This window comes from Chelon labrosus (assembly GCF_963514085.1).
Source record: "Chelon labrosus genome assembly, chromosome: 19".
NCBI classification, from domain to species: domain Eukaryota; kingdom Metazoa; phylum Chordata; class Actinopteri; order Mugiliformes; family Mugilidae; genus Chelon; species Chelon labrosus.
In genome coordinates this window covers 13,662,319-13,682,783 of record NC_140352.1, presented here as the reverse complement: position 1 = coordinate 13,682,783, position 20,465 = coordinate 13,662,319, and the positions used below count along the sequence as shown (strand labels likewise).

Genomic DNA, 20,465 nt, shown 5'->3' with positions numbered 1-20,465 from the left:
AAAATATGCCAAACGGTGGCCATCTCGGGGTTGCAAACAATAGCTTGGTTTGCTTGTCCTGGCTGTGTGCCCCTGTTTAATCCCATATACAATGTCCTGCTACCAGAAATAGAGCTGCAAATGTGTGTGAAGCTAAAGCGTATTAAACTGCCTTTGTGTGATTTTGCAGATATGGTGTCGCCTCGTCACGGCCTCCTTCAACTATTTCCACTCCACAAATTTCTTCTGGATGTTCGGAGAGGGCTGCTACCTCCACACCGCCATCGTACTCACCTATTCCACCGACAAGCTGCGCAAGTGGATGTTCATCTGCATCGGCTGGTGTATGCACACTCGTTACACAATGAACACCTCTACAGTTTTATGTAAACCTCAAAGGAGTAGTTGGACATTCAGATGAGAAGATTGATGCCACTTTTGTGTCTTTAGAGCAATAACCACAGGCCGGTTAGCTGAAGTTAGCATAAACAATAAAGTGTTTCTCAAACAGCCTACGTTAGTCCAACAAAGACTTCTAACACTTTAGTATCTCTATTGTTAAATCCATAGAGAAAAATAAACACCAAGTTGTTTAACAGGTACCCATTTCTCGCTGTTGAAATTATTTATGTTTAGCTATCGTTTAATAAAGCTAGTTGTAAAATAAAGATTAGTTTTGAATTCATTTAAATAAACCACCATAATTTCTCAATAAAAGGAACAGAAAGTCTAATTCAAGTGTAGCTAACAATGGGAGTAGTTCACATGCTGAAAATAACAACAGTACTCTAATGTATGAATCTGAACCTAAGGCCTGAAGGTAGTTGGCTTATGTTAGCAAAAAAGACTGGAGACATTGCTGGTTAAATAAACCACAATGATTTTAATAAATTATTTATGTAGCAAAAGTTGTTAACTTGACAAAAATAAAATAATCTAGGCTTCACATTAGCCTACGTTAGCATTTATGTTCACGCTGTACAATTCATGTTAACCTTCATGCTAGTATAGCAGTGCCTGTGTTAGCATTTATTACTAACCTAATATAAAGGCTGACGGCTAGGATGAAACCACTGGTATGGTTCTTTCCAAAGTTCAAAAATACATCTGCTAGCATCCATAAGTAGCTAACATGCTATATATCTTGTTTGTTTAAGATCAGAAATTTAACTGTCATGAGTTGTCTTGCTGTGATGCTTTCTGCTACCACAAATATCTTTTTTTTTATTATAATCTAATTGCCCTTTTGGCACTAGCTAATACTTAAGACTATTATGCTATACCAAACTGTGTAACCGTTCATAAAATGACCATGGTCAAATTGGGTTTAATCTTATTAAAGTCCAACATTTCATGTGATTATGTAGGTATAAAATCTTCTAACAATGGAAGCAATTGACTTGATAAGATAATCTTTTACTTAATACTACAGTGCTACAAAGTTGAAAAATACATCTAATAACAAGCTTGTTTGTTTTAGCCATACACCAACAGAAAGGTCAGCTTGTTGTTTAGCTAGCAAGATATTAAGCTAAGCTAATTTCCATTTGGCTTTGGCCCAATTAGCCTGCAGGCGCGAGTGGTTTATGTACCACACATTAAATAAAATCCAATATTTTTACAGTTGATATGGTTCATTTCGTAGGAGGTGATTCATATCTGGTTTTACTTTCATATAATTAGCCAATTTAGGTTAATTATGTGGTCTGATATGACTACAATATTAGCTTTTCAGCTCAGGCTAACGCTCCCAAGTCAGAATTCTTGGCAAGAAATTGTATAGCATATTAATAGCGCCAGTCGTTGGAGTACATTTAATCTCAAAAGTGAAGAAAAGTGAAGCTCAGATACAGTTTTCATAAAAATGGGAGGCAGCTGACTTGATGGAGATCCCAGGACTTTGTGTGGCAGCTGGGAAACATATTGGTGTGGAGTTCACCAATACCCCATTTCACACTGTCAAACTAAACTATGTGCTGTTGAGATTAGGTGTATTGTGCCAGCTGGATTACATTTCCCCCAGGGCAGTGTGAAGCCTCGGCGTGAAGAGGAGATGGCAACACATTTCAAAACCGCTGTGAAAAAATAAATAAGATCACGTTTTCTTTGCTTCGCTTAGCTTTGACTTTCTGGCTTCATGGGCACAAATGCTATTATTAAGTCAGCAAGGTAGGGACAAGAGAGCAAAACAACTTATCTGCAGCAATGAGGGTACCTGAGGTTTAACATTAGACCCATGACAGTAGATCGCAAATGAACATTTCCAGACAAGCGGGTCTTCACGATCCTCTCTGTGTCATTTAGATGTGAGTAATGGCATGTGGCAATGGCAACTTCTGTAAACCAGTAGATCACAGATTACTCTGTGGTGCCATCAGCCGGACTCCAGCTTTTCATTCATACACAAAGACACATTCAGATGGTGATGAGTCTTGGCTTGCATCTGTGGATCACATCACACAAGCAGCAATTGCTTTTGACAGAGCTTGGCAGGCGATGGTGCTGAGGGGGGAAAAAAAAGAAAAAAAAAAGACAAGGGGTTCATATTACAGCACGAAATCCCTGGAGTGATATTTTGTGATTTGAATAGCAGAGAAAAATGGAAGAAGAGTCTCTCACTTTGTCCTTTTTTTGTTGTTTTTTTGCAGGTATACCATTCCCTATAATTGTAGCGTGGGCCATTGGGAAGCTGTACTATGACAATGAGAAGTAAGCCCTTTGCTGACTCTGATCTCTTTTTTGTCTCTACCTTGGTAATTAAAAGGACAAGGGCAAAGCCACACATTATTACGTTAAGAGGATGAATGTCTATTAATTACCTCCTGTAATCACATTCGCATTGTACAGTATTCTTCATCACACATTTGCTCTCGTTTGGCACCCATTAAAAAGGTGAAAATTGATACGGCTGTTTAGAGATTTGCACACAGCAAATGGTTTGGTAACGTTTGTCCTTATGATTCTAATTGCCAACAAATCCATTGAACAAACCAAAACTAAAAAAGTATCCGCAGCTGAATATAAATCTTTTGGGCCGGATCCCATTAAAATTTTGAGTGACACGTTCCTTCATTACCATGTACATACGCTCTGCAGTTTATTTTGATTCAATCCCACACACACTACCCTGCTGCCAGAAAAACTCACTAGAGCACCAAATGTATCAGATTCAACTTTAATGGCCGACGTGTTTGACACATGCAAGAAATGCGGTTCCTGTTCCCATTAGGTGCAGAGAACAAATACAGGGGGACGCAAATACAGACATACTCAGAAAAAAAAAAGATAACAGGCTAAAAAAAAAGATTACTTTAAAGATATGTTCATTCATTTATTTTTAGCAAATCCCTATATAATCATCAAGCAGCCATGGAGTGAAGTTTCCATTCATATGGAGTCACCTGACCAATTTAATATTACGCATATTGCATTTCCTTTAAGCTCTATTTTTGGTCTCCACCGCCTTCAGAGAAAACAGCTACTGCGAGAGTAACTCATTGCGGTATATTTTGGGATTGTAAAACCATAACAATGTCAGGAAAGAAGTAGAAGAGCAATGCGGGCATACAAGGAAATACAAAGTTGTCTGTGTGTGACCTTTATCTACAGGGTTAGTTGAACAGGCCTTGGCATTGACACAATAAATAAGATGGTCCCTGGTGTTTATCTGTAAAATATCCCACAAGGAATTAGTAAGCAGCTACAAAGTGCAAAATTAATACAAATCAACTACAAGTGGCTACAAAGATACACATAATGACCTCAAAGATATAGTTAACTGCTACAAAGATACAAAACATCTACAGAGATCTACCAAATGACCACAAAGAACCTAAAACTACAAAGACTCAAAATGACTATGAAGACAAACAGAATGATCACAGAGACGAGAAACTGCAAAGATACAAACAGCTACAGCAAGCTACAAAATGACTACAAAGGAACACATGATAACAACAAATGGTAAACAGCTACAAAGATACAAAGAGCTAACAAAAAAGGACTACAAAGAAACTTAATGACCAGGAAGAGATGCTAAGCAACGAAAGCGGTATATCTTTGACTACAAAGAAACACCGAACGGCCCGAAAAGAGACGGTAAGCAACTACGAAGATGCAAACCACTACATGCAACACTACTACAAAACACAAAGTTCTTCAAAAGAAGTCCAAATAAATGTAAAATAGACAGAAAAAAAAAAAACTTAATACAAGGATATGCCAATCAACTACAAACAGCTTCACAGAGATGCAGTACACCCGCAAAGAGACAGAAAACTACAAATACATACAAAATGGCGACAAAGATGCCAAACAAACTAATCTCATTTGAAAAGAGTCTCACCAGTATAGAGATCTTTAAAGGTCAAAAGGCCAAAATGAGCAACACTGTGCTCTATGAATGAGAGACGGTTTGGAGGATTTTATGTCTCTGTATCAGCAGACCAGACCGAGATCTGAAAAACCTGTCAAATCAAAACTGTAAATTTGGGAACAAATACCATCCTTATAAAAAATGAGTCAGTGACAATGACGTTATTGAGCCTGCTCTAAAAATTCTCCACGACCACGTTTGACGCAGAAGCGCAACAATTGCTGCATCCATTATAATCCCAGCGGTACTAGACAGCCTCTTCAGCAAACATGCCACACTTCACCTTCAGAAAATGGGCCAGAAAGTACAGCCCGGTCCTGGTACAGAGACCACGGTACCACGATGGCAAAGGGTTAAAGTTTTTCTAAAATAGTCTCTATAATTCATATTTTATGTAAATCATTGACTGGAAAACATGTGTTTAAACCCCCAGAGGACAAATTACGAAATTAATGCCAACACATACTGAAGGGGAGGAAATAAGTGACAATATAAATACACCTGCCTGTTATAATTAAGAATGACTGACTGCTTTTGTTGACATCTCAGGTGCTGGTTTGGGAAGCGAGCTGGCGTGTACACAGACTACATCTATCAAGGTCCCATGATTCTTGTTTTAGTGGTAAGAGTGTCTTTTTTCTTCTTTTTTTTTTTTGTGTCCATGCAGTAGCAGCAAAGAACCTGTTTGACATAGCCTGCTGATATAATTATTCTTCATTATGACTTTAAAATGCCTGGCAGGCGTGAGACTCTGGAAAGCTCGACACATTCTTCATGTTAGCAAAGATAAATGTGAAGGCCTAACACTTTTTCCTATTAGGCGTGACTTCTAAATCCCCACGACTTGGCAACTTCTGGGATTCATTTTGGAATATGGGCAGAAAAACGAGAATGAAAACCATATATAAGTTCAGGCTTGAAAGAATTATCGCCGTCTCTGTATCATTTCCATCTCCTGAGGGGACGTTTCCATGCTTTTATTCCATTACTTCATTAAGTTTCTGAATCTATGGCATTGTCTGTTTGGCTGAAAAGTTCTTTCATCTGCATCCAGCGTAACTTTAAAATTACAGCTAAGAGGAATGATAATATGACATTAGACTGGACATAAACCACCACCAGGAGCTCTCCTTCTGCATTTAGATCATAGCGGTGTTATTGTGACTCTTCCTCGCCCTGTTAGCAGTCTCCTGCAACGCTTGGCCCGTTTGCAGGGGCTCGTGTGAAAGATGCTGCAGGTTTTAAAGGCTGGCCGACTCCTTGTCCAAGATTTAGTCATCGCTCATCTGGACTCTTGGCTGAGCTCCCGAAACACTGTCCTCGAGCCAGAGGAATGTTAATCAGTAATTTAACTCAAGAAATGAAAAACAAAATTTATTGTTGGTTTTTATTTTTACTGTCCACATTCCAGGGGGAAATATTGTGTTTTACTCCACCAGAATACATTCTGAAGCTAAATATATTTTTAAAAAACACTATTTTAAATACAAAATTCATAGTTTTTGTTATTTTTTTAAGAAAAAACACCAACACTTTTCTTCATCACGCATGATAGTAAACTGATTAATTTAGAGTAAAGTAGGATGAAAAATTACACTAGTGTAAATAAATCAATTTTTTTTTTTTTAAATTAAGTACAGTGGAGAGGTGGTTAGCACTGATGCCTCACAGTGAGAAGGTCACCGGTTCGAATCCATGGGCCGGCTGGAACTTTCTGTGTGGAGTTTGCATGTTCTCCCTGTGTCTGCGTGGGTTCTCTCCGGGTACTCCAGCTTCCTCCCACCATCCAAAGACATGCTCATTAGGTTAATTGGTGATTCTGAATTGGCCGTAGGTGTGCATATGAGTGTGAATGGTTGTCTGTGTCTCTGTGTTAGCCCTGCGATAGACTGGCGACCTGTCCAGGGTGTACCCCGCCTCTCGCCCGATGACAGTTGGGATAGGCTCCAGCAGACCCCCGCGACCCTTAACAGGAATAAGCGGGTATAGAAGATGAATGAATGAATGAATGAATTTATTTTTAGATTGGCTAGGAATTGTTTGCTTCTGTCTGGCTCCCCCAGTTGACCGAAACCTGCTTTACACTGACATTAGGAATATAATTAACATATAGACACAGAAATACAGGACTCAGTAAATGAATAAATACAGTTCTGGTAAATGAAAGAGACATTTAATTAATGTTTTCGGTTTACTTATATCTGTAAATTTTTACTGCATGGAAGGTTAGCATATAGATTTAACAGGAATCATTTGCTTTGGTCTGGTTCCCCTAGTCGACCAATCATCCTTTTTTTCCCCCTCAGTTTTAAGCATGACCCATCATACTTAAGACTGAGATCAGGGCTCCCCACATGACATGTAAACACAAAAATACGGGAATAAATCAATTAATAAATGCATTTTTGGTAAATGAAAAAGTAATTTAATTCATGTTTCGCGTTGTATTTCTACATTTCCATAGAGATTCCATAGATCTTATTAGGGCAATTTATTTCTGTATTTCTATGTCTGTATATTAATAAGGAAGGAGGTACTAGCTTCAATCAAATCTATTATGTGTGTTAATAAATGGTTAGCATAGCTAGCTACAGTCATGTAGATTTCACAGGAATTGTTTGCTTTGGTCTGTTTTATTTCTATACATCAGCTTTTAATTAAGGCTATTCATTTTGTTATTCTTAAATCGGATATGAATCGCCTGCTTTGATCTGGTTCACCCACCACACCAATCTAATTACCATGTAGAGACAGAAATGTGGGATGAATAAATGAATGAATAAATTAATAAAAATACATTTTTGGTGACTAAAAGAGGCGTTTAATTAATGCATTCATTAATTAAATCTCAATCTCATGCATTAAATCTAATACACCTTTCCATATATATATAAACTTTAATTTTTTTGTATATATTTTTTTATTCTGTATTTCTATGTCCATATTGTAATAAAGAAGGAGCTCCTAGCTTTCCTCAGATCCATTATGATGGTTAATAGAAGATTAGCATCGCAAGATTGTGTCATGTAGATTTGATAGTAATCGTTTGCTTCGGCCTGGTCCACCCATCTGACCAATCAGGCTTTTAATAATAATAATAATCTAATTTAGTTAGTTAGTTTACATAATTAAGCAATTTTCTATTCTCCATGTTTTAAACTAGACAACTAAAGTTGTCAGCTTGATTTGTTGGTAATTTTTAAAGGCATTTTTGGACATTTTATGAACAAAAACAGCAGTCCTCTACTTTTTTTTTTTTTACGAACAAAACTTTGTATTTTTGTCTGACTCACATCACTGCAGCACCTTATTCAAGAAGTAACAAGTAGCAACAAGGACAACTTCAGATGACATAAAAAGCTGCGTATGCACTTTCACTACAAAGTCCAAAACTATTTCAGCCGTGGTAAAACAATATTGTCACGGTTCTCAGAAAACAAACCCAAGAAAAAGACACGGTGAGGCGGAGGCGAAAAGTAAAAGACTCTTCACTTTAAAGAAACAAGGAAATCAAAGCAGGCACAAAGTACAAAAGAACAGGCAAAAACAAAATCCAGATCTCAGGCAAAGAGAGAGCTGCAAATATAAGGCACACGGTACAAAGATAAGGTGGCCGACGAGGAGGGGGGAGCTTGGTGTGTGTATACTGTATATATATATACAACCCTGCAGTGCACAAATATATTTATATATCAATATATATGTGTCTACTGCAGGATTAATTATTAAAGTGGCCGCAGGTGAGCAAAGGGAAAGAGAATATCAGGGTCAGGCAGGAAATTGGTTGCAGTTGGAAGTGGCTGATCTAAAGTGACACACAAAAAAAACTAACTGAATGAAAGGAGACCTGGTTAACATGATAGAAAAGAAGATTAAACCAGGTAGATTTTCATAAATGTTACAATCTGGGTGGCTGGATGCAGCTATTAGCAGATCAATAATACCTAAATGTGGAAATACTTTAAAAAGAGACCTAATAAGATGGATGACGTGTATGACTACACCTCTGTTACTCTTCTGCCCATCACCACATAAAGCCCCGCCCAAACAATTTGATTGGTCCGGCAGATCTTTGCAGGAGCATAAGCAGTTCCCAATGGAGAGACTCCAGACCAACTCTCCACTGCTAAAAAAATCTGGCCGTTTTAATTATTCTGGCTTCCAGGTTATGTTATGAGGACAAAATGTTTGAATAAAAGTTTAATAGTGGATGTTATTGTTATTATTTAGTGGTTAAGTTAATCAAATGATTAATGGACTATGCTATGAAGAAAATCAGTAGATTAATCAAATAAATTACTGTTTGTATCAGCCCTAGTTCACACATGAATGCATTTTATGTGTGCATTTTATTTGCTCTGGCCACCTCTTCGACTAGAACTGCCCTCTTTTTGGCCATTTTTCTTCTCAGTTTCGACAGTTTTGTCCCTGCTGGCTCTCCGCTGGTGGAGTGACCTTCTCATCCTCGTCAAAACCGCACATTATTGTCTCTCCTTGGTCGAAAAAAAATCACTTCTTCAAGAGGCACTCGTTCTGTGTCTCCTCCCTTACTCTCCCCTGAAGCACTGATCTGCCTTCTTCAATATCTCTCTGCTACTTTCCCCCTCAAAAAAAATAAATATCTTGCTTACAATAGCATGTTCTCTCTGGCTTTTATCTCTTTGCCTCCCACTTGATCCTGCAGGATCATTGTCCGGTCACTAGAATATTTGCGGTATCTGCTGTTAGGGTGCCGCTGCTGTGAACTCTCCGTGCCTTACCATCAGTGGCATTTAATAACAGCATTAAAGTGATGACTTGCTGCAAATGAACAAATGAATCCGGGATGTCATTAAAAATGTTAACACCGGCGGTAATGCATGAGGTTAGAGAGGACCGGCGGAGTGCAGCTTCTTGAAATATTGCCATACATCTGTTCGGACCAAGGTCGTGTCACCTTGCCCTGGAAAGTATTCCTATGTCTATTTATGCTCCGCTGTTACATCATTCACACCTACTGAATGAGCTATTGATTTTGTCGTTCATGAGCTGCGAAAAAACAATGTCAAGGAGTGCTTCAGATCTTCAACACACAGTATTTAGCATTATTAAAGGAAAATGCTGGTAGTGTTTAAAATTATTCCCGCTGTTGGCAAATCCAAGGCCTTAAATATCCACTGACCAGAAGTGGTTAACGCTTTTTAGAGTCAGCAGGTGGAGGAAATCAAAAGAACCACCATGTAAAAATACTACAAGTATTATCAGGTAAAGGTTTTTGTACCCATTATGCAAAATGGCAAGGACTCATTATACAATTATACCTCATTATTTATGAATGAACAAAGTTGCGTTTTAGCATTGCAGCTCGTCAAGGTCCAGCTTATTTCATATGCTTATGTATGTATAATTTATATGTTTTGTATGTATAATCTTAAATAAGTTAAAGTACTCCTCTACAAGGGCAGAGTGAAGTAGCTACAAAAGAGTTTAAAATTAGGAGTCAGCAATAGACTTCAGCTGTCCACAATTGAGCCCATCACCAGGCTCCACACGCCTCAACTGCATTCTCATGTCTGCTTTTTATTTAATTCAAAATTTAAAAAGCTGTTTTCCCAAAAGTTGCAGGAAAACAGTTTATGTTTGTAAATGCCAGACCATGTACTGAAGTGTAAAGTGGAATGAGATGGAAAAAACTCGAGAAATCGTGCCTCACAATTGCAGAGTGTTCGGTTAATCTGCCGCCTAAAACAATTCCCCACCAAATGCAAAACAACCTCCGTTTGAGTAACAATATCTGAAAGCTGCAGTTAGTATAATTTATTTTAAAGAGACAAGTTTGGAAGAGGGTTGACAGCTGCCGAAGCTAAAGCGTCCGATGCATGGTGCATATCAACCATAGCAAATTTTCCACACTTTTACTGTTCACAATCAACACTCAATGGCAGCAGCCTGCAACAAAGAAAAAAACATACAGTAAGTGGTGACTAGCTGATGTTATGGTTACACTTCTGGCAAGACTAAAACCAGGGCTTCACTAGAAACCAGTCAGGGCAATGAATTATGTGACAACATCATTAAGCATTTTCGACAAACGCCTTAACCACTGTTCATTTTTGTCCTTCAAGGTTATTTTGTTGTCAATATTTTTCCAAAAGACATGATAGCAGACTCTAAACAGCTTGTTTCTCTGATGGCAGCCATTTGGACTCTGATGCTGGAGACAAGTTCCCAACTATAAAACTGTAAAAACATTAAGTCAAACATTAACATCATCATTAAGTGGAAACTGTATTAGAAAAAAAATAAGATTGTAGTGGCATTGACTGCGCATCGATAGTGCCATCGTAATGAACTGTACAAATCCTGTCTCGTGGAAATGACTTTCTTATGCAAATAAATACATATTATATATACAAACACATATTTAAAAGGAATTGACATTAGATTGCACTGTGTATCAATGCAGTGAGGAGTAATATGTTCATCTTTCAGTAGAACAGTGTCAACAGTATTTTTTTTATGGTTATGTTTAGACTCTGGTGGGTTAAGGTTAGGGGAAGGTCTGCTTGAGACATAGTGTGTCTTGTTCCATTTAATCAAACCCACCAGAGTCCTTTTGGTGCCTTAGGGCTGTGACACACCATGCCGACGGTCGGCCGTTTGCTGGTATCTGGCCGTCAATGAGCGTCTGTGACCCCTGGTTCTTTCAGAGTGTCCTGCATCGCTGAAATTTGAACCACTGACAGCAGCTTTTTTAGCCAATTCAAGTCACAGAAGGATCTGTATTGCATCTTCATCTCATCTGAACATTCAAATATTTCCACAACAACATGATTGTCTGTAATGAATAAACTGTAGACCAACTGATCAGCATGATTGAGGGGAGACGTTGTAGCGCTTACCAGCTTCCTTGCCTCCCAGCTAACAGTAGCTCTTCCTACCCTTCCAGCTAACAGTAGCTCTTCCTACCCTTCCAGCTAACAGTAGCTCTTCCTACCCTCCCAGCTAATAGTAGCTCTTCCTAGCATCCTAGTCTCCCAACTAATAATAGCTCTTCCTAGCCTCCCAGCTAACAGTAGCTCTTCTTAGCTTCCTAGCCTCCCAGCTAATACTAACTCTTCCTAGCTTCCTAGCCTCCCCGCTAACAGTAGCTTTTCCTAGCTTCCTAGCCTCCCATTTAATCGTTGTGCTTCCTAGCCTCCAAGCTAATAATAGCTCTTCCTACCTTCATAGCCTCCCAGCCAATTGTAACTTGTCCTAGTTTCAAAGCCTACCAGCTAATAGTAGCTCTTCCTAGCCTCCCAGCTAATAGTAGCACTTCCTACCTTCATAGCCTCCCAGCTAATAGTAGCTCTTCCTAGCTTCCTAGCCTCCCATTTAATCGTAGTGCTTCCTAGCTTCCCAGCTAATAGTAGCTCTTCCTAGCTTCCTAACCTCCCATTTAATCGTAGTGCTTCCTAGCCTCCCAGCTAATGGTAGCTCTTCTTAGCCTCCCAGATAATAGTAGCACTTCCTAGCTTCTTAGCCCCAGCTAATAGTAGCTCTTCCTAGCCTCCCAGCTAATAGTAGCACTTCCTAGCTTCCTAGCCCCAGCTAATAGTAGCTCTTCCTAGCCTCCCAGCCAATAGTAGCACTTCCTAGCTTCCTAGCCCCAGCTAATAGTAGCTCTTCCTAGCCTCATAGCTAATAATAGCTCTTCCTAGCTTCCTAACCTTCAGCTAATAGTAGGTCTTCCTGTTTTCCTTCTGAATGATGAATACAGACTACTGACAGCCTGCTGGTGTGAAGAGTTATTTCCTCTCAGGTATAGAACTTATGTACCAGCTGGTCATTGGCTGTAGTCTTTGTGTTGTGGTCAGACTTTTTAGCCCAGACACAGACAACGTGACTTGACGTCACAGTTGGCCTTTGTAGTTCTTAGTAGTAGTTCTTTGATGTGAGTTTGGTGTATCTGTACTTTAAGCCATAAATGGGACTCTGGATGTCTCCCACTGATTCTGGTGCGCCTTTTAGATAGGATAGGATTTTATGGATGCAGGGTGAGACAGTGCAAACATGCTAGTAAATAAAAACAATAAGTACATTTATTTGCATTCATTGTACTAAGCTTATGTAACTACCTAATTATAGATTGGAGTAAAAACAACCAAAGTTAACTGAAGTGGAGTTAAGGCCCTTGGTAAAATATATTCAAAATATTCCACTTGGGTGTTTGACAAGAGAGAGTCTGTTAATTCCTGATGGAGAAAGTTGAGTTTAAATGCAAAATTATAAATTATTTATCAGAGAAGGAAAAGCTTACGTTGGAGTATTTCAATTCGTGTAATCCTCATGGAGTCAGGAAACCAGAACATGGGGAGGAAAAGTGCATGTTTTCCTATACGCCATAAACCCATTATGAGAGATAAATAACGAGCCTTCGTTTTCTTCGATTTTCTTTCAGATTAATTTCATTTTCCTCTTCAACATTGTAAGAATCCTGATGACCAAACTGCGAGCCTCCACGACATCCGAGACAATCCAGTACAGGTGAATTGAATGTGACCTGCCGTCTGTACACACCTTTAATTAATCATGTTTTATATTTTATCAGAGAGTGCGGTGACCTTTTTTCCGCCTGATCTTTGTTTTTCTGTCTGATCTTTCTCTTCGTCTGCAGGAAAGCTGTGAAGGCCACTCTGGTCCTTCTTCCCCTCCTGGGAATCACCTATATGCTGTTTTTGTCAACCCAGGGGAAGATGAGATCTCTCAGATCGTCTTCATATATTTCAACTCATTTTTGGAATCCTTTCAGGTATGATTTAGCGATCAATCAATAGAGAGTGTAATGTCATCTGTGCGTGGGTGGGATTTTTTGGGGGATAATAATTGTACTGAGTGGACAGTGAAGTGTTTCTGTCCAGAAATGATTGAATGAATGTTTGCGATAAGCTGCTGTGTATGTGATTAAAACAGGATCGGGCCGTTTTTTGATGATGGTTTGTCCTGTTTATCTCCTTCCTCCTCTTATGCAGGGCTTCTTTGTGTCCGTATTTTACTGCTTCCTGAACAGTGAGGTAAGCAGATTCACATTGGCTTATTGATTTAAGCATTTTATGTCCTCTCTCCTTGCTTCAGCCACTCATTTATATTTCCCCTTCTCCTGGCGCTTCTACTCTTCCTTTTTGGTGGCGGTTGCTATGTGTGTGCATTATTGCGGGTATTTGAGTGATGGAGCCTGGAGCACTTATATTTAGGGCACAATTAGGACTTGTCATGTACCGACATAAGTGACATCGCTCTCGACGCTTTATGACAATGTCAGCCTTAATTTGGTTTCATGGAGAAATCGGGGGTGAAACCTGCTCAAAATAACACTGACGTATTAATATGCACGCATGGAGGAATGCTACTTCAATGTTTAGTGTGTGATATTAATAGATGTAGTCTCAGTAGTAGGGATTTCATTGGTGCGAGTGGTGTAGAAGGATGCTGTGAGACAAATAGTTGCACACAGTTACATTGTACTGTATATATAATTTATGCACAGTGGTTCTTCTTTCCTGCACTGTTAAAAAATCCTTCCTTCATTTTCCCTTTTCCAAAACTATCCTTCTCACCTGTTTGGACAGTCTCTTGAGGTTAATACCAATGGTTTGATAGCAGCTAGGGCAAACATATTTCATCGTTGTTCAATTTAAACAGCACAAAACAAGTAACAAAGGTCAAACAGACAAGACAAATATGCTTTAGACTGTAACTTCAAGTCAAGAATACGCAAAATCCTTGCAGCTCTGAGAGGCAACAGTTATTAGCACAGTAGCGATTTAAGCTAACTGCTAACACAAGCAGGCTAACGTGGCTCATGATGACAGTGCTGACATGCTGATGTTTACCATGTTCACCATTTAGCTTAGTGTATTAGCAGGCTAGCTTTTGCTACTTAGCAATAAACCTGAAGTTCAAGGTTTGAGACTTTGCAGACATTTGGTCAGAAAGTCGTTTAGATTTTGTAAAAGAGATGATTCTAGACGAAATGTCAACAAAGTCTGTGACAAACCTTCCTTGACGTCACGTTTCCAGTAGAACTCTAACTACACTAACTAACTCTCAGCTAATTCAAAAAATGGGTAAAGAGATGGATCGTGAATGGAGCTGTGGCTAAAGACAGCTAGCATGGCTTATGGGCTCATGACCTATTCTGCAGCTACCCACCATGACGGCTCCACTTTTGAGGAGCTGTCATAGCGTCCACTTTTTTTACAGTCTATGGGATTGACTCATTGTTGGAGCCAGCCTCTAGTGGTCATTTGAGGGACTGCATGTTTTGGCACTTTACGTCCTAAGGGTTACCACTTGTCAAAGACATATACCTCAGTTAATATGCCCTTAAAATTCACATAGGAAATAATGAAAGCATTTAATTGCTGTTTATTATTTCATGTGCTCCAATATTAACTTACCTTTTTTTATCAGTCAGTGCCATTATTGCTAAACAGACCAACTGAGCCACAAACTGGGCAATAAGATAAAACCACTGGACCATAATCTGATGTTTCATCCTGAAAGATCTGGCTCCATGCAGCTGCTGAGTGCAGCATCATGTCACAGAGCAATTTTACCTCACAAGTTATTTCTTGACTAGCATGTTGGATGTAATATCAGCTGCCCTTTGGTTAAGCGTCCCACACTGCGATAACCGGAGGGATGATGAATGAAGATCTCATCATGGACCCTGTTGTAGCTCCAAAAAGGGGCTTAGGCAGCATGTGTAGCTCACTGAAGATATTGATTTAGTGTTATGTTACCAGCTGAGGGTTGCAGGAAAAGCAGAGAGGGTGGGGGGGATTGAAACAGATGAAGAAAGGATTACCGCGATCACATTCAGGAGAAAAGAAAACATTTAGGACAAAAACATGAGCGGAGGATTAAAGGATCTTTGGGTTGCAGGACGTAAGCCAAACGCAATACTGCTTTGTGTGTTCATCACCTGAGCTGTAAATTATGATGGCGTGCGCTAGTATTTTTCACGTGGATCAGCTTTTTATGTTAAAGCAGAGCATATTGTGACAGCTGGAGGCAGGGGATGCACAGAAGAGCGACCCATTGATTCTGGGATGAAGGAGAGCGGAGGAACGCATTTTAATCATCATATAAATGATTTATAGCACACTGTCACAACAAAACTTAAAAAGTATGGTTATGGACTGCAGCTGAAAATTCAGTGGTACATGGGAGATTCAAGGACTGATTCGAATGGAAGTCAATTTATGCTAAAAATAAAATAAATCAAATTCATTATGCTGATTAAAATCTTAGAGAGGTTATATTATTGGACTCACAATCATGAGATGAGTCAATGAGTTTAATTATAAGCTCCTTAGCCAGACTCAGGAGGCAGTAATTATTTTATTTAGTCATACTTTTGAGCTGTAACTCTAATTATTATATTTTATTTCAGTAAAGATTATTAATCATGGAATAGACACTATTATACATTGTTGAGTCAAAAGTCTCTGGCAACATTTGCGCCGTGACTTGACGGAAAACTGACAGGAAAATCAATTATGAATGTCTCTTTTCGACTTTTTGACTTAATTACTTTTTTCGTAATTAGTCAAAATTACAGAGTAATTCGTTTTCTCTAAAGCTGTTAACATGTCAGGTATTTTTCTATGATAGTAATGAGCTGTACAAACATTCATTCATCTATCTTCTGTAACCCCTTATTCCTGTGAAGGGTTGCGGGGTCTGCTGGAGGCTATCCCAGCTGTCATCGGGCGAGAGGCGGGGCACACCCTGGACAGGTCGCCAGTCTATCGCAGGGCTGCTGTACAAACATAAAATACTAAACAAATTAACTATTACTAAGGCACTTTCATGCACTCTAGTCTTTAAATAAGCCTATCCAATATCTATCCATCCATCCTATCCCTAAACATATTCAAATCTCTTATAAAATACAGTGCTCTGTTGTTTCCTGCTTCTTTTTAATAGATAAATATGTTGCATGCTCTGCGTCGCTATCTTGAAAACACATTAAACTAAGAAACCTTGTACACATGACTTACTTAGAAGTGCTTCTATTTTTAGAGCTTGCTGCTTTCAGTGTGCATGTAAACTGCATATTAAATGGGCACAATGTTGTTTAGTATAAAAGAAAAAGAAATCCGCACATTTTGGTGATAATTGGACATCCAGGATGCGAAGTCTCATCTTAAATTAGGACTCCACGGACAATACATACCGTTTATTAAAATCTATTCATTCTCCAAAACAGCATGAGGCAGAATCTGTGTAAACAGTGTCAGCGTAAAATGAATTAAATCACTAACAGCTCAGCAGGACGATCGATCGGCTGACAGACCTTCCTCTGCTTTGTTGTTGACAGGTGCGCTCAGCTGTGAGGAAGCGCTTCCACCGATGGCAGGAGCAGCACTCCATCCGAGCCCGTATGACCCAGGCCATGTCCATCCCCACTTCACCTTCACGGGTCAGCTTTCACAGCATCAAGCAGTCCACGTCGCTATGAGAGAGGAAACCAGCTTTGTCCTAGATGCGTGCTTCGGGACAGAACCTCCAGCTGTCATTGTCATCGTTTTGTGCCACATCACTGGAGTACACTAAAACACTTTCCGAGACCGGGCGAGGCTAGAGAGCGAGACAGAGACTGCATCTGTCTCCTAAACCTCAGGAGGGACATTTCACAGACTTTCAGGAGAAAATGGGATGAACACTGCGGAGGTTAGTGGATCAAAAGATGACCGAGCTGATCTGTGACCCCGGAGTTTGGATGTGAATGTACAGCACTCCATTTAGTTTTACATTTTCCCTCCATATTATCTTGTATTTCTGCTGGCACTCTATATTTTTGTTTTGCCATCATCATCAGTGGAGCTCGTGCTGCTGGACTGCACTGAACTGGATTCCACTCCGGCGGATAGCTCGCTCCAGGGCTACAAGTTCAGAGTTTTATTTTTCAGATTTTTATCTTGCTGTCACAAAACAGTTGTCTGGTCATGGTGTTTGTTAATTTGATGTTGTCTATCCTCCTCTCTCTCTCAGCTTGGTGCGGTTGTGCTGCTTTTAGCAACTTTCCAGAAAGGTTAAACACATTCCATAATTTCTGGTTGAAGAGTTTTGTTCCAGAATAACTTGTCTACCATGGACGCGTTTGTTAAAGTTAAGCACATCCTCGGTTAGCTTTGATGTACGAAATAAGTTGTGACTGAAAGGCAATTATTTAGGTTAGCGATAAGAGTGGAACCAGGGTGAAACAGGTCCTGCTTGAATGTTTTCGCTACGCCAACAGCCCAGACCCTACGCAGACCTTAACGCCGTAGCCTGACGTGCACCTCGCCAGAAATGTAACTGCGCGTCGCGGCGACGGTCCGTTAGTAGCATATTTCCGCTTTAGTATTTTTTTTTCAATTTTTGAATTGATTGTTTTGGATAAATAAAGATGGAGCACCTCGAGGAAAGGTTAACTGAGGAGGTTCGGAGATACAAACATTTGTATGACGCATCTTTGGCGAAATTTCCCCGAAAGTTTCAGTCGCCATTGTTGAAAGTGAAGCAGAAAGTAGAAACAAAAATTAACCCGACGGGCAAAAAGACACAGCGCCGACTAGCATTTGGGTGGCATTTTTTACAGAGCTAGCCAGACTGACAAGTGCACAAGTATAAATGGATAGCACCAGCGTAGGCTACGTGCGTAGGTTACGATGTTTATGTCTCGTAGTACCTTAAATGAGCCTTAAGAGGTCAGTGGGTTTTTAGAACTTATTGTTAATCAGCAGCAAAACTTAAAGAAAACAATGAGCCAAAAGATGCTAGAAAGCATTACATTCATTTTAAATTACTAGTTATTTTTTTTGTCATGGTTGTGCATAAAGGTACAAAAACTGTAAGAAGCATTTGAAACTCCAGAGAAGGCTAGCAAGAGTTGGGATTATTTGAGTTTCTGGCACTATTGTGTGTACATAAGAAAGTAAAAATTTCTTCATCTAGCATCTTTCACAGTAAGTAAAAGTAAAAGCAACGGTTTTACAAGATCACCCTCAGACATGTTAATGGCAGGGGCAGTTCTACAGTCTATTTAGGGCTCTAGGCAAAAATGTACACTCTAGACATATTGAAAACTAAGCACATTGCCACTTCTATAATATACGATTTGTTGTCAGATGGCTGCCCCTCAGGGAGGTCCCTACTATAGCTCAAAACGTAGCACATTGCTACTGCTGTAGTTTAAATTCGTCACCAAATGGCTTTCCGATGACAGTTCTTTTACTGTCATCGGAAATTTAGCACATTGCCACTGTTGTAGTTTAAAATTTGTCAGGTGGCTTCCACTTAAGGAGGTCTCTACTATAATTGAAAACTTGGCACATTGCCACTGCTGTAGTTTAAAATCTGTAACCAAGTTCTTTTACTGTCATTGAAAATTTAGCACATTTCCACTGCTGTAGTTTAAAATTTATTGTTAAGTGGCTTCTATTTAAGGAGATCTTCTACTGTCATTAAAACCTTACCACACTGCCACTGCAGTAGTTGTCATCAAGTGGAAGTTTCTTAGGGAGGTCTCTTATTATGATTGAAAATTTAACACATTGCCACTGCTGTAGTTTAGAATTTGTTGTGCCCTTTTAAGGCTCCTTAGGGAGGTCCCATATCGCATTGAAAGCTTAGCACATTGCTACTGCTGTAGGTTAAAATTTGTAGTCATGTGGCTTTTGCTTAGGGAGGTTTCCTACTAGAATTGAAAACTTAGCACATTGCCACTGCTGTAGTTTAAAGTTTGTGAGCACTTGGGTGCCCCCTTCTGGCCTGGTGCCCCAAGCAGTCGCCTCTGGTTAAAAGGGTTTCGGGAACAAAACTCTTCAGCTGAATCAAGAGACTTACTATCGTTGCCTCTCCACCAGCAAGCCACAAAAGGAGGATTCATCCAATCAAGGAAGTTGTTTTCCTTCTTGTCCGTACCATGTGACTTTCTGCAGGTGACTTTAACTGTAAATATATAAAAACCAGAGCGGAAGTCGTCACAAATCTAAACCAAAAATAAAAACACACAAAAACCACGCACTGTAAATCATATGGGCACATTTAGCCATGTGATCAGCAGCTCACAGTCCACATTCCTACTAAACCGGTTTGCCTAGCATTTGTGCATTTTATGTCAACTGCTGTTTATATTCAGTTGTATATGAACCTTCACTTTTTGTCGCCCTATAATTTTAATATATTTTTTTTATTATTATTATTATTATCCCTTGCAGGTGATGTGTGAGCTCTGGTTGTGATGAAATGTCAAGTTATTATAAAAGTAGCTGAATATCACGTGCCATTACGATGTAGCTGCTTTCAGCTTGATTTGAGCTTTTTGGGGGTTAAACAAAAAAAAATCGAATTAAATCAAAGAGATGTGTATTTATCATGTACTTTTTGTCATGTAAAGGAGTAATCGTTCTGTTTAATATCTGCAGGAAGTTAAAGAATTCCTTCATAGTCACGTGGTACATAGTATGATGGTCAATCCAAATCACAATCTGAGTCACTATATTATTTATTGCTATTTATTTTCTGCATTTTCATACTTGAAAAGATGAGAAGAGATAATAAAAAATTGTGTGTTGCATTTGACTGAATGAAAAATTCAACAAAAGCCTGAGATGTTTATTTATAGTCAACATTTTATACGGAAAAACTACAAGTCTCAGCTGCACTCAGCGTCACGCGGCCATTTGTCTCCCCTGTATCCCCCGAGACAGAAGCAAGCAAGAAACACATTCTGAGCATCCTGTGATCCTCTTAAGCTTTGTGTGTGCGTCTCAACGGGGACCACGACCCAACATCCGCTTTTAAATAAAATCTTTCCGCCTAAGTGAACAACCATGAGGAGTTTTTCTTGCTTTTCACCAAAAGCAGGAAAAAAAATTAAGTTGCAAAAATCAGCTGTGACAGAATCCAGGGTGATTTTCCAAGCATCTCACTGTGTGTTATGATTTAGGGCTCTCGGCAGAACCGTGATGCTTAATTGGATGTGAACTTCCACCACGTGATCACTTAAAGATTAGGAAGGTTAGTCGCCGCCTGCGGTGCGGCTTCGAGGGAAGATTCGTTTTTACAGTCAGAGTTTGTGGCTCTGGGAGAGTTA

At 39.4% G+C, this 20,465-nt stretch overlaps 1 pseudogene across 1 annotated transcript in view; it reads left to right on the top strand.

The window, feature by feature from the left end:
* LOC311504560 (corticotropin-releasing factor receptor 1-like) overlaps positions 1 to 19,688 on the top strand; it is a 67,305-nt pseudogene extending 47,617 nt beyond the window's left edge. Inside the window, exons 8-14 of the transcript XR_014699894.1 lie at positions 170 to 323; positions 2,628 to 2,688; positions 4,904 to 4,976; positions 12,777 to 12,862; positions 12,993 to 13,127; positions 13,348 to 13,389; positions 16,704 to 19,688. The product of XR_014699894.1 is annotated as a corticotropin-releasing factor receptor 1-like (transcript). The remainder of the gene's footprint in view (positions 1 to 169; positions 324 to 2,627; positions 2,689 to 4,903; positions 4,977 to 12,776; positions 12,863 to 12,992; positions 13,128 to 13,347; positions 13,390 to 16,703) is intronic.
* Positions 19,689 to 20,465: the final 777 nt, after the last annotated feature.